This window comes from Catharus ustulatus, chromosome 1, assembly GCF_009819885.2.
Source record: "Catharus ustulatus isolate bCatUst1 chromosome 1, bCatUst1.pri.v2, whole genome shotgun sequence".
Lineage (NCBI taxonomy): Eukaryota > Metazoa > Chordata > Aves > Passeriformes > Turdidae > Catharus > Catharus ustulatus.
The window spans coordinates 137,253,988-137,269,564 of NC_046221.1; positions in this window are offsets into that span (position 1 = coordinate 137,253,988).

Here is a 15,577-nt window from a genome sequence, read left to right on the forward strand (position 1 = left end):
TATAAGTTGAAGCAAGAAATGAGAATGCCTACAAAGTCTCTGCAATTTTCAATGATAGTGGCATCAGGATAGAAGGGGGAGGGGAGAAGCAGCACATATCTGCAAATTCAAGATAGGCGAGACAGAAAATTAAATGTAGAGAATAAATGCCCCAAAGGACTAATCTGTATTGCAAAATTACATAGTGTTAGAACATGTTAATTAAGGGGATACAAACCACTTAGTGTAGACAAGAACTGTCATGTTTGGCAGCTGGGTTACCTTGGGTCAACAACAACAAAAAATGTCAAAGCCTTAGTCTTTGTATATACTGATTGTTATATTAAGCATTACATGTTAATCAATTAACATAATGCATTTTTTCAGTGTAGGCAAGCCCTAGGAAAGCTTGGGTTGTATTTGAGACAGACTCCTATGAAGATAAAAAGTCATTGTTTATAATTTGGAAGTCCCCTGAGAAGTAATTGAAGGAATAGAAGCTCTCCTGTTTCTGTAGTATTGCTCTCAAATTCTTCCATTTTCATTTCACTTATTTCTTAATTCTCTATTGTAACAAAATGGTGGAAACAATGAACTTACTTATTTCTCTCAAATATCATTGCTGTTGGCAGGAGAAAGGCAGTTCTGAAGGCTACTCTCTTTCTCAGCCTGGCAACCATCATACTTCTGCTCCATATCTGACAAGTAGTTAGGCATATGAATGGTTTATAATGAAATAAATTATGTGTGTGGACTCAAATACCAGCTGAGCAAGAGCCCAGGTATTTCATCCTCCACTCACTGAGGTCAACGATAAATTTTCTGGTGATTGCAAAGTGCAGGTTGTGGCCTTGGACGCTTTATCCAAAGCCTTTCAAATCAATTAGCCTTTATATTTATTCTAATGGTTGTTAGAGCAGGCCCTCAGCAAAAGAGATAGAGTTGCTTAGGTCTAGGGCTTGCTGGACACAAAAATTGACTCAGAAACTGGCCTTCCTTTCAGGAATTTAATGTTTATATTTGTATTACAAAAAATATTCTGAAGAGATCTCTGGAGCAAGGGAACCATTCATATTCCAATAAATATGCCCATGCATGATTCTGGATTTATTGGTATGAGTTAGCAGAGAGCACTTTCTTTGTACACATTGTACATTCTGTGTGCTCAGTGGCAGCTTAATGGCACAGCCATTGCTGCTCTGTGTGTCCTGGGAATAGTAAACAACTGGGCAGCAGTCCCCTGTTATTTGAATTGTATTGATTTTTCAAGATCCTACACATTAATGCAAGGCATGACCTATTGTCTGGGCTCCCACTGCGATGAAATGCTACAGCAGTATTGAGCGGGCACAATATGTGTCTAGCCATGGAGTAGAGAGTGACCTTCCTACCACAAGACCTGTGAGTTACAATGAGTGCATTGAGCGTACAACAAAGCACTGCCATGTGTTGTGCCTCTTGGAGAGGCCCTACTCACAGTCCTGCCTGTTTCAAGGGTAGGTGAGAATGCAGATCTGTCTCTATTAGAAACACTGAGTAGCAGGAGGGAGAACCACACCAAACAAAGCTTGCACATACTAAAAAAATAATCTGCTCTAAACTTTGGACAAGATATATCCTCCAGACAAAGATAAATAAGAATTCTTTTCAAACAATCTGCAAAACCCCACTTGATATCACTCTGACTGATTTGCATAAACACACCCATAGTTCATACACAGAAAGAATCTGGTGTATCAGTACAGGAACCTCCACACCAGTCACCTTTGCTGATGTGTGCTATTGTTTTAAGGTCAGTCTAGCACAGCTACCAAAATGGAAGTCTCAGTTTAATGGTAAGCTAGAAACCGATGCTCTGAACTTAACCCTAGTAAAGAAGAAGTCTGAAACCTGCTGCCCTACTGCTTCCATCTGGCTGTGGCAGAAAGTCCTGTGCTGTATGGGAAGAGATTCTGTGTGATTCTGCAAGATCACAGCTTTCAGATAGATCCTGGTCTGTCCTACTGAATGCATTATGCAGAAATAGCCAGGGTTTCTAATTTTTAAAATATCTCAAGTTTGTGATTAACCATAACGAAATACTGTTGTGTTGGTTTGGACTTTTTATTTGTTGTTCCTATGGAAAAGATACGAGCTACTGTTCCAAAGAGCACAAAGTTTTCTGTCCAAATTTAGGTACAAACACTTCAAACCTGCTGTTTAAAGCATGAACAGTCTAAACAGATCCAAGCCTAAAAAAAGCACAGTCTGACATTTGTGTGCTTGTACAAATGTCAATCCCATTTTTGAAGTGGACTTCTAGATTTAAACGTCAGTCTCAACTAAAACAGGCAGTTATTTTTCTGCTCTTCTTCCCCTGACTTTATTTAGTGCAAAGATTTCTGCCACATTGGTTTCAAGATGATAGATTGATTGTTTCTGCTATAAGTCACAAGTTTCTAATGCTATTTTCCCAAACAGCAAATTATAATTTGAGTAAGAGCAGGCCTTTCCAGACTTTTATGCAAAACAGGTGTTAGAGACCTGTTGCTGTATTTCTACTGCATGAATTCAAGAATCCAATTTTGACATGACTAGAACCCTCATGATTTGGCTGAGAAAGATCCAAGGAGGCAGAAATTACTGGATATGATCATTTAAGACAGACTGAAAAAGTTGAGGGATTCCATTTTCAGAAGAGCTATTATCTTAAGACATCCAATCTGTTGCCCTTTTCAGCAGAGTGCATTTTAGAAAAAAACCTAATTTTCCTTCAAAACTGTCAAAACACAAATCCTGCTTTTTGTATTGTTTGAGAGCAAAACCAGGTATAACTCTGCCTTCAAATTGCTATTGGCAGAAAGCCATTTTAAATCATAGCCAGATTGAAAAAATAATGGTAAGCTTTAGCCGTACTTTTCTTCTTGTCAAAATAAAAATCCTCTCAGAAGTCAGTACAGATTTCAGTGGTCTGAATAACTCTGCTTTTTCCTAGAGCACCTTCAGTGACAGCATTTGAATTGTTAGCTTGACTTCCATTAAACTGAAGTGTGTTGGGCATCACAGGAGGTAGTACTGTACTACAGTGCCAGCCAGCAGAGAGCCAGAGACAGATTCCTCTTCTTGTCATTATGGGAGTGATTTTTCTCCTGAGCCCAGAGGCATTAATTAAATATTTTCCATTGGGATTGTCTGTCCTCTCTCATATTTGTCTCTTGTACTAGAAGAAGTCCAGTGCATTTTCACTATTCTTGCCTGAACCTGTTCTCTCCTTCAGCACTCAGTAATAAAAGACCCTATTGTAGCTCTGGGTACAGCCAGGAATACTTTCTACTGTTTTCTTCCTTGCCATGTGATTAGAGAGCCTTTCCAGAAGCAAACCTCCCACCTAACATAGCCAAGCAAAGTGTTCTTAACATCCAAAGGGGAAGTGACCCGTGAATTTTTGACTGTGGCATTGAACATGCATTTGTTACATTTATGAAATTCTTGCATGCTTCAGCTGTTGATGGGTTATTACCATGGGTTATTAACCCTTCATTTTTTTTGTTCTTCGTTTCAGTGGTGATGTTAAGATGATCAGCACCCCATAGTCAATGTATAGGCAAGTCTGCTTGATCAGTTAATACGGGTTGTTTAGGAGGAACTTGCCTTGATCATATAATTTATTTTCCTCTCCTGAATTTATCTTTCAAAGATTGTCAGATAATGTTCAGTGAAAGAATAAGCAGTGTCTGTCTGTATCACATCTTTGTTTGAAATCGCCTAAGAAGGACGGACAGTGTGCAAGATGACTTCCTCCTTAAATTGTCAGCTCAAAATGTTTTTTGTGTGGCTAACCATGCTTAAAACCCTTCCTCGAATTTTTTCTGCACAGCCTCAGAGTCAGCAGACACACTACTCACATCTCTGAGGCATTTTTAGTCTCACCAGTGATCTATTTGTTTCCTTTTGACTCTCCTGCTGATTCATATGCTTCCTAAAATAGAGCCCACTATCTTTGTTCTGTTGTGACAAGTTACAAAAGAATTAGCAACATCAGTTTTGCACCAAGTAATATGAATCATATCATATGCTTAGATGTACTTGGATTTCAACTGTAACATTCCAGCTAATTGTAAATTACCATTATTTTGAAAAAATTCTTAGTCTTTTCAGGATACAAAGCCACACACCATAATTCTGCATTGTTATTCTTTTCAGCCATGGATGCTTCTTACAAATAGTGAGCCCAGTGTTCCTCACCATAACTCAGACCAGTCCCAATTAAAAAAAAAAAGAAAACGCCAAATGCTTCTGAGAGAAGAACAAATGATGTCTATGGCAATAGAGGCTGAGGTGATCATGGTGGATAAAAAAGACATGACCTTTCCTGCGCCTGGGTCTCAGGCACTGCATTTGTAACAAAGCAGTCAATAGTTCACAGTGTTCTTAGTGTCCTTAGTCCCATTTTAACATGGGATATATTATATGTTAAATATATATGTGTGTCTTTGTGTATTTCATAATTTATTTATGCAGTGCATTACAGCATGCATGCATGTTTACGTAGCTGACACACATGAACACCAGCATTCTGTGCCAGCTGAGTGTGGCTGAATGAGTAAATGGTGTGGGAGGTCTTGTCTGTGGGGTTAAGCATCTCACAGGAGCCAGGTGCAAGTGTCATCTTTGCACACTGAATCTCTGCAGCTCAGGATCTGGTAATGCATCTATTTTTTTCAGAAAGCATTTCAAATTGGTCCTGAATAATAATGAATTTATGAAGTCTCAGTCTCTCCAAGATTTGTGTTAATGAAGCCTTCAGGCAAGGAACAGATTGTCCCTTCCACATGCCCTTCCAGTTTGGAAAAGTTAGTGTTCACAGAAAGGTTCAGCTTCCCTACATCACAATATAACTACGCAGGTGACAGCAAAGGTTTTAGTAAAACTTGCTAGCAAGGTCATGTTGTCCAGCCACTACAGCAAGAGACCTGTAGCTCTAGATTTAGTTGTTAACCTGTTGTGTGGCTTTGGACAGACTGCGTAACTCTGCCTGAGTTCCTTATGCCTAGGATGTGGTCAGGCAGCCAGGCACTCCACTGGGATGATGCAAGAGAGGTGTTTGCACTTAACCCTTTTTACTCTAGGCTGCCTAAGAACTTTTCAAATGGCTATAACTTGCTGGAAAGGTTTTTGGGTAAAGTGAAGTAGACATGCTCTTGGGATATTCTTCCAGCTGATAATTCAGCAGGTGTGAGGTCCAAAACATAGAGAAAGTAAATTAGTATGCTTCAATTCTTAAACAAATACACCAAAACAGCACATTCTTGGCCATGAGTGGCAGTATGACAGAATGTGACAACTTGAGAATGATGCCCTTCTAGCACCTGGTATCTCCCAGGGGTCAGCCCCAACAGTTGATGTGCCACAAACCATTTGTCTCATGTGTGCCGGTGCTTCCAAGGCATGCTACCCAATGTATTTTAAAGGTACATATTTTATCCTGCTGTAATGAAAGTGCTGAAGTATAAGAAATAGTTTCTTATTAAAAAATTTCTGGCTGAAGCAGGGCCTTCCAGTGTCTTCCAGGGTTTTTGGGAAAACACAATGAGTGGTTGTAACACAGTGTGGAATGTATCGTGAGAAATCAGGCAGTTCGAGAGAACAGATAAATAAGACTCTGAAGTTAAAGAACCCTTTTTCTCTGAGCCTGAATTTTGGACATAATATCACTCAAATGTCAGTGTTTGAGTTATTAAAATGATGTAATGAGATGTAATAGCCAGAGCTGCAAGGACAGTAAACATAACTGCACTATTATCAGAACAAGCTGAACTTCCAATGGTGCAACAGGTCAAACAGCTATAATCATAACACTGTTCTGGAACAGTGTAAGTGGAAGGGCCACATCCAGGCTGCCCATGAACATAATGTACCTGTGCTCTGGGAGTATAACTAGAGCAAAGCTGAAGGTTTATAGATCCCAGGCATAAGCCAGCATGATAAAGTTTAAAAAAATTTGAAAGTAAGATGGAAGAAATAAAATAGCTTAGCGTTCAACTAAGCAATTTCATACCACTTAACTACATAGCTGGATTGTTAGTGAAAAAATAAGAGGCTATTTAAGAACAGGAAATCCAATATTTTATGTCTGGTCAGGACTAATCCACTGCAAAAAACACAGACTGAGGAGCAAATTAGTAGGGAGCAGCCCTGAAGAAATATTCTGGATGTTGCATACTCTTTCAAAAAAAGCAAACTACGTACTGAGAAGTACAAATATAAATAGCGGCAATAAAATACATGAAGTGATTCTTCCACTTTCCTTAGTATTGGAAAAGATCAGTGAGAACTCAGCAAGCTTGGCTTGGGCCACCATGCTTTGGAGAGATAAAAATTCATCAAGCTACAGAGGAGTACGATCAGAGTTCTAGAAAAATACAAATTACATGGGAAGACTGGACAAACAGGGGTGCTTTCTCTAGTGAAGAGAAACCTAACAGAAATGTGAGAGCAGTCTTCAAAAATAAAGATATTGCAGATTAATAAGACATTCCATTGCAGCAGAAATAGGCTTTGGTTAGACATTAGGAAAACTTTCTAAAAATAAGGCTAGTGATGCATTAGGCAAGATTGCCTGGGGATTGTAAATCTTTTTAAAAGAGATCAGATAAAACTTAGTCAGTAATGACAGAGATAAAATTTATCCATCTATAAAGAGTGGGATGGTAAAGATAACTTCTTGAGATATCTTTTCATCTCCATTTTCTATGTTCATCCACAAGATGAGTGTTTGTTTTTTTTCAGACTTGCTTGTTTATTCATGCTAGTCATTTGCTTCTTCATCTTAGAAATGGAAATCCCATTATTCAGTCCCAGTCAGGGCTGAGTTCAGGTTTTTCTTGTACTCCGTGGCAACACAATGTGACTGTTCCAGGTGCAAAGACATAAAGACAAAATTTAAAACTGTGTTAAATTAATAACTATGAGCAAACAATCATACCAGACTTATCATTGGCTTCAAATCAAAAGAGTTCATGAAAACAAGTCCTAAGTCATGAGTCTTGGATAATTCACATGGTCCCTTTGACACTTCAAAGAGATTGTGATGCTTGGACGAGATGTGCAATTTTACTGGGACAGGCAAAACAGAGACAGGAACAAACCATTTGGATCCACTCTGCAAAGCAGCTGTTCCCACTCTTTCCACATGGGAAGCAGATCTGTGCTGCCAACACCACTGACACTTTTAAACATATCCACATCCACTGCCAGCAAGATGGAGTCCCTCCCACACAAAGGAGGTGGCAGGTGGATTCCAAGTCTGCCAAGAGTGCTCCCACTGAATTACTGGGGTCTTCAGCAGGAAGACTTGAGATGATATCAGCAACACAGGCCTCTCCTTGTCACTATGGACACCTTTGGTGGTTTTTCCCTCCAGTGGTCCTACAGCAATGGAATCAAAGCATTGAACAGCTAAGCCTTCTGCCTATACTCTGGAAGATTTGGTCAACATTTGACTATGTTTCTGTCTCAATGTAATTTTGGTTACTACTGAGAGAATTTTACCTTGGCATCAAATTATTTAAACTCCATTACAGTAATCCTTGTTATGACATGTTAAGGCACTTACCTCTGAGCAAGTGCCTTACAAAGAGGATAATATGCATATATCTATCATGATTAATATTATTTTGCTAAATATGGAGGGCACTTTGGCTGCTCTCCCTCTAGGTTGCTACAGCAACACACATCTGCAAGGAGTCATTCTTCTAATTGTGCCAGTTAGGCTTGTATAAAGGTATTTCAGTGATCCAAATGCTGTGGAAAGCACAGTCTGAGGTCTGGCTGAAGACAAACCTCATGCTCCAACTGCTAGTGAAATTATTTTAACCTCCTTCTGATGTAACTGTATTAGTCACGGTGAGCAAGGAGGAGTGCCGTAGCTCTGTGAGCTGGGCAGGTTCCTTTACTCTCTGAGAGAAGGAAACACAACAGGAGATTTCTCAAATGCATCTCTGAAACAGAAAAAAGTGAGCTTGCATTTTGTTTGCAAACATTATTATGCTAGCAAGGAAAGGAAATGAGAATGCAAACCTAGCATGTAAAGGGCTAATGAGATTAAAGATTAATACTTTACATCTAAATCATGCCAGATTAATGACTAATACTTTACAGCTATACATAACTTTTTGAATAAAGCCAACCTGTGAAATACATAGAGGTGCACAGGTTGGCAACAGTGAAAGTGCAGCAACTGTCTGATTGACACCTTTGACTGGAACAATGTGAAAGCTCCAGGGCCATGTGAAAACTTTGCAGGCAACAGCAGAGTCTTTCTCATGCAAGAAAACTGCTCTTTTCCACACAATAAAATTAAGTTAAGAAGTTTGTAATAACTAGCTGCTTATTTTATTAGCTTTATCCTCCAAGGGTGTTTTTGCAACCAGCTCATTATGTGTGAATAAGAAACACTTTGTGAAAACGTGGACTACTTGAGACAGTTGTCATTAAAACATTAGCAAAAGACACGGTTTTGCTGTTACATGACATTATAACACCACACTTGACATGATTTGTCGATGTGAGTGATCATAGGAGTTTCCTTGAGACTGGCTATTGGAACACCATCCAATTGTAATAATTGCTGTCTGAAACCTCCTGAAACAAAGAAAATTATATCTTTAAAGTGAGACAAGTATGTCTAATTACAGCCTATGATGGTCATAAAATAACTGTCCAAACATAACAGTACAATTGTTCAAATATGTAATTATGTTAATCCAAAAAAATTTGAAAGTTTCAAAAATCAACACGCTGATTCTTTCCGAGTCTCATCTTGTTTTCCAATGGACTTACTGGTCAGGCTGGAATACTATTTATTATGTATTTGCACACAATGTGTTCAAATTATACACTCACAAGATCATAGATCAGCTTGGGTTGGAATGGACCTTAAATATTATCTAGTTCCACCCCCCTGTCATGGGCAGGAACAACTTTTGTAGGAAAGTATAATAATGTCACTGTGAATAAAAGTTTATTCTTGCTTTGTTTTTCACATGGTTACAACAAAGTAACTCACAAATGCATATTTCTTTAAGATGGACCTTGAAATGTCCTTATGTTAAAAGGTGATAGTAGCTTATATAGGGTAAAAGATGACAAAAGAACCCCAATGCTACCTACATTTAAGAAATTCCTAACTCTAGGCTAAAGTATGAATCACCATGTTGGAGCAATTTATTTTACCCTTGCATCAGGCTGCCTTAGAGCTGCAGCCTTTGGTTAGGAATTAGACTGTGGAGCTGAATGTGAAATGACACCACCAAAATGCACTGGCTTCCCTTTGTCAAAGAGGGGGTGGGGAGGAGGTAACATGGTGTAAGAAAGCAACCAGAGAGGTTCCCCAGCTCAGCATTTCCAGAGCCATTGCTGACCTACACTGACCTGCCTCCCAGAACTGAAGCTTTGCCATGCTAGTGCTGAAAGGATTACTTCCCCATGGTTTTCAGTCGTCAATCTTCCAACCTAAAGCTCCTTTCTCCTTAAGATTCTCAATAATTGTTCTGCTTCAGCAACCAGAGAATCACCATAAATCACCTTTCTACAGTACTTTTTCCCCTTCTGTTCTCTCTCAGGGTGTTTTATCATTGATCTTGTCTGCCCTGCAACTCTTTTCACTATTTTAGCTGCATTTAATTAGCATGACCATTTATAATGCTCAGAACTGGAGTGTTTGTGGATTTGAAAAGAGTTGACTTCTAAAAGGTGTTTTAGAAATGCTTTGAGATTCCATGTCACTGGAAAAATGTGGGGAAGTGAAAAGCAGGGCAGTAGAAAGACATCTCATTCTTTCCAGCAAATGCTGTACTCTGTTAGTTGTTATGGTTGGCTGATAAGGAACACTTTTGAGGGCGATTGTTTCTACTTACCACTGCAAATTTCAGTATCAAAATTCCCATGTCTGCTTGTGCCCTGGAGCCCTCTACAGAAGATCCTCCTGGCTGCTGCCCAAGTGTGTCCCCTCTCCTAGGCCCCCTGGATCTAACAAATTATTTTGTCCAAGCAGAGCTGAGAGGGATTCTCCTTGAGGAGTCAGAACACCATCTGTAAGAATGCTCATGTGGATGGTTGAAAGAGTAGGATCCCACTGTGAGATGGAGCAGAACAATGTGACAGGGTAGAAGCACTCTGTGTGACCTGAGGAACCAGGCTGAGTTTCAGAAGGGGACATAGTTACCTGAGCTCAAGACCAGGCAGAAAGCAGTTTGACTGGATGGTCAGGCCCGAGTTGTTGATCTGAGGAGCTGGAAGTGCACAAGTTTTTGTCAGAAAACATACTTAAGACACCCAAGATCCTGCTTCTGCATGTGGCATTATTTTGGTACAGTTGGCTGCCACAGGACCTTTGGTACATCGGCATCCCTTACCTCAGGAACTAATCCCAGGAAAACTCATATTCCCTCAGCAACCATTTAAAAATAAATACAAGCAGAACAAATGCTGTACAGTCTCAGGAGCCTAGGCAGGTGTCTCTACATTGTATTCTACATTGTCCCTACAATAGTTTCTTATGGCCTGCATGGTATAAAAATTGTCAGATCATTTAACAGTATTTAGTTGGGTTGGCAACTCTTCACCTTTGCACAATGGGTTTCAGAAAGAACTTTTTTCAAAAAGAAGTTTGCAGGATTTGGGGCAGTCTCCTGCTAAGCAGCTGACTCTACAACCTCTTCTCACTGGGACTGCTGACACCTGCCATGAGGGTCTGGGATGTAGGAAGGACAGAGGAGGAGAGGTTAGTTTCATATCAGGAGCAGGGAAGGAGACTGCCACTGGGACACAGAGAGCAAAAGTCAAGATGCAATGAATCAGTCTGTGTCCTTGTAGCTCTACAAGTTTTGAACATGTTGCTGCCAGTCATTGGTTACAGGTGAGCTTCCCAAAGCATTGTCTCATGCTTGGCAACTGGCACACTGCCTGGTCTGCAACATCCTAGGAGTGTCTGTTCTGCACAGAAGGTTTTCTCTGAGCCCTTTTACAAGCTGTTACAAGGGCCTTGGAGGCAGCAAGGGTGCATGGATTGCTGTAGCACTGCCAGCAAACCTGCAATGTTTTGCCCAACTGCCTGGCAGCACACCCAACCCTGCAAGAGTTTGGAGCCTGGTTAAAGTTCTTGGACAGGTCAGGGGTTAGGCTGAGCTGACCATAATAAAAAGGGATCCCCTCAGGCCACTAGTTTTTTAAACAGCAGAAGACATCAGAAGTTCCTGGCTTGTGTCTGGTGGAACATATCCAAATGCCAAAACATGCTGTCATCTTGGACTCTGCCAGGGTAACCAGTTTATGAATTATCCTTGCTGACTGACAAGGCTCAGGCAGATCAGGTGAGGGATCCTTCCTTGCTCTTGCAGACACAGACCCCATACATAGGACAAACAGCAAAAGGAATGTGGGTCCTAATTCTGTCTCTTCTTTTGGTGAAATGGCATTAGGTAAATTCTCTTGCAGGTCACTCCTGATGCCAGGTTCTACCCTTTACCTCATTCTAACACACAAAAGTAACAAGCCCCAGCATGCCTGCATAGGGAGCACAAGGCAGGGAAGAACAGTAGAAGAGGAAGCTGTCTGTATCCAGCCACAGCAAGTGCTGCTGATCTCATCTCTTGTCCCTCAGTTAACAAAACTGGACACAGGCCTGGGGATCTTTGCCATATGGGACAGCTCTCATACCACCCTGTACCCCCATTAATATGCAGCAGTGATGTGCCCTGTGCACCAAAAAAGCCCTTAAATGTGAACACTAAAGATGCAAATCAGTTAAAATGACCTGTCCCAGGACCATGAAATGCAGGCCTCTCTCAGAGGTGACCATTGCAGACAGTACCTGTGTTGCCACAGGAACTCAATGACAGGACTTCAGAAGCCCAACTGCCAACTCTGTGCTTTAATAACTCAATAATGGTCCCTCCTGTATGTTCCTAAAAAAAGAAAACATAGGGAAGTGGGGGAAACCTCAGTAGAACATGATAAGGCTCTGGAACAAGTTGTTCTCTCTACTGTTGTTGCCTCTTTGCCCAAATGCCTAAGGCCTCTTTCACCATTCTGTATCTGCTATCACTTCTTTCCAGGCTTGTCAGGGACAAGTCCTGGTGATGCAGTTTCTCATTACTCATCTTCCCTCCTTCCGAGTGCTAGTTTGTTTGCAGGGGTCCAAGCAAAGAGATGTAAACAAAGCAGTGTACACAACAAATACATCTACCTTCATTCAACACAGCAGATACAACATTTAGGTCAATTTAGGTTCTGGTGAAGAAACATTCACTTGGTGAATTCCACTGAAATAATTGTTGTATTTGCAGTTGACTTCATCTGCATGCTTCAAACAAGCTTGCACACCCTCAGCTCCCTGTTTCTCATCTCCCTACCAACAACTTCACAAGAATTTCAAAGGAAAGGTTGGCAACTTCTTGAAAGAACACAAAGACCCTGTCCTTGCTAGGCAGAGGGAAAGTGCTGGTACCTGTCTGTCAAGAACTTGTGGCTTTTCAGTTTGCATATTTCTTGCTAACACTGTTTATCCAGGTAGCACAGATGGGGCGTATCATTTGGCAAGCTTACCCCCTAAGCTTTTTACAAGAAGGATGATAACAGGTGCAAGATAAGGGATACAGACAAAACCAGGATTTCATTACAAATACATTTGCATCCAAAGCTGCAGTAGAAGGACTTGGCTTTACATTATCTTTAAAGCACACACTTTGTGAATTCCATTCAAATATTCACTGTATTTGCATTTGATACTGTGCACACAGGATTTGATACTGTGCATTTGTAACTGTGTCACACCAGACAACCACATGGAACCAAACTGTGTTTGTGTGGGTTTGAGCTCCTGTGCAAGGGTGGCCAAGTAAGTAATCTCTTCTCATGGCAGTATGGAAGTTTTACCATGGGTGCTGAAAACTAGGGACAAAATTCCTAGGAGAGTACATTGTCCCCCAGAGAGCAGGATTTTTGAAGGGACGTGAGATTAATAACAAAGGCTTCTAAAGTCGAAGGTCTTATTTTGATCCCAAAGTTGAAGCTGGGCAGTTACAATGCACTAAACACTTGGAAACTTGGCCCCAAGTTCTGTATCCATGTGTTTGTGTGTTCAAAGGACGTGGCACAGCTGTGCAGAGGTTTCTGGTCAGAAACAGTCAGTAACCTACAGCAAGGAGACCGACTAAGTTGATCACCTGAAGCTATTCCTTATTCTAAATTGCTCTCTGTAGAAATTTTAATCTGCTGTCTGAAGAGAGATGAGAATAACCTAACAAAATATAGGTATCAAAAAGTTGCATGACACTGTTTCACTCAGAAGTCTGCATGCAGTCTGAATCAGAAGGAATTAGAAGTCGGTAATATCTGGCCTTTACTTGATGGATTATGTAAAGTGTGTTGATAGATCCATCTCTTTGGGAGTATACCTGAATCCCAGGTAAAACCCCAGAAGGCTTGGGATATCAGATGAGCAGCCACTCCTACTGAGTGCAGTGGTTAGCAAGGTGCCAGTGGATCGGGAAAAATTGCTGTTTCCTTCCCCTCTGCAGGACAGTTGCTCCAGCCCAGTCCTGCAGCACATAGCCAAGGAAGTTTGCAGTGGTTCTCACTCTCTGTAAATCACCAAGACCTTTGTCTCCCACTGCTTTTAGCACACCACCTTGTACAACCTCATTTGTGCTTGAAACTGGGAAGTGAAAGAGCACAATAATAACAAGAAATAAACAAAGGCTTACCAGCAATTTATCTACAGAGAAGCATACCAAAAATAAAATATGCAGCAGCAAATGAAGATGAAACCCCTTCACTGCAATGCCCTTTGGGATAGCTTTTCATCTACTTCATAATTAAAGACTGAGATGTTTAAAGCATGAAGAATGGGGGAAATGTGTTTTAAAGTGGCCTGTTATTTATTAGCGCACACATTAATGCATTATTATTTGGTCAGGACTGCCATTAAACTATGTAATTTTCTTAGTGTTCTCCTTAAAGAAAGATTTCTGGTTTAATACTTCTGGTAGTTCAGGTAAAAATAACTGCATATGCCTGTTCACTGTGGCATGGAACTTGACAGGAAACACTCTTGTTAGTACACATGGATTTTTCCTTAACCCTGATATTGGAATTAATCCAGGATTATTCAGAAAAAGATAATGAGAGAGAGAGAGAATCCTTAGCCATGTGAGTGTAGACAACAGACCTGTCAGATCCCTGTTTGTATTTCTGCTTTTATTGCTAGAGATGAGGGATCCTAGTAACTGTCCCCCATATCCGAGTTGACACCCTAGCTGCCAGTCACTGGATATTCTGTGAGAGATCTCTCACTTCCCTGCTCTGTTCTCTGCATGAAGACTTTTGTGTCTACAAGAGTCTATGTAGACTTCCTAAACTTCAGCCTCTGTTTTGCCAGTTTTTCTCATTTCTCTGTTGACAAATTGTACCTGGATGTTCTTTTAACAAGGGTGGGCTATAACTGATCAGTATTTCCTTGGCACAGAACTTGGGTTTTTTTCCAGAAATGCCAAGTTAGAGTGATAACTGAACCATCTCTGCCTAAACCAGCCATTGCTGTCACTAGCACTGCTGCCCAAGGATTTCAGTTTTGTCTGAGGAGTCAGTGGGACAAAATATTCAGTAAGAAGTATACATCAGAGAGGTGGTCACCTTTCAGCTTCTGAGAGAAATAATGAAAAAGGTGATGGAATACGCTTTTTAACAGTGAGATAAGGAAAAATAAGTTTGTGGCTGACTCTTACCAAGCTTCAATTTTCATATACAGTGTTAAAAATTTGCTTAAACATTAAGCCATTACTCCTACTGCGCTGGCAGCACAAAAAGCTAACTTTCTAGAATCTATAGAGTCTTGAGGAAGCTTTTTAGTAATTACACATGACACTTGGAGTATTTGTTTAAAAAAAAAAGAAGTACTTTAATAAGAACAGTAAAGGTACAGAACAATAAGAAACAAATGTCAGTACACTGAGGACAAGGTCAGGATTAATATTTTAAATAAACAACCAGTTTATTCTTTTCTTACTATGAGTTTAAATCAGTTTAGCACCCTTTTTGTTCAGAGACTTAAAAAAAGTTAGTATTTTAAAAGATTTATTTATAATACCCTTGAGGTTTAGAGTATGTTTATGTAACCCTTCTGCCAGGAATTGGCAGCAGCTGAAAGAGCTGGATTCGTTTATCTAGGGGTTCTCCCTGAAAACTTAAACAACAGCAGTTTCAGCCTCCACCCAAAGCTAAATGACCTTCTTTGGGTGCCCTGACAAACAATAAATCCTGCTCAAGGCATAGCAAGGGTTTAAAACAAGGTTCAGACTTTCAAGACAGAGAGAAATTTAGACATGAGAAAAAGGGAAGAAGAAAGGTTCGAAGGAAACCCACAAGCGCCACTATAATGTTTAAGAGTGATCCCTAACCTCCTTCTCCTCCTCGTCTCTGTAACACAAAATATAGGCTTGCTCTCATTTCCAAGTAGATGCCTTGTCCCTTTCATATCACTGCCCACTCAAAACTCTCCCTGTATTTGCTGCATGGCTTCATTTTGCAGAGAAGCTCATGAACACACGTTACTGCCCAC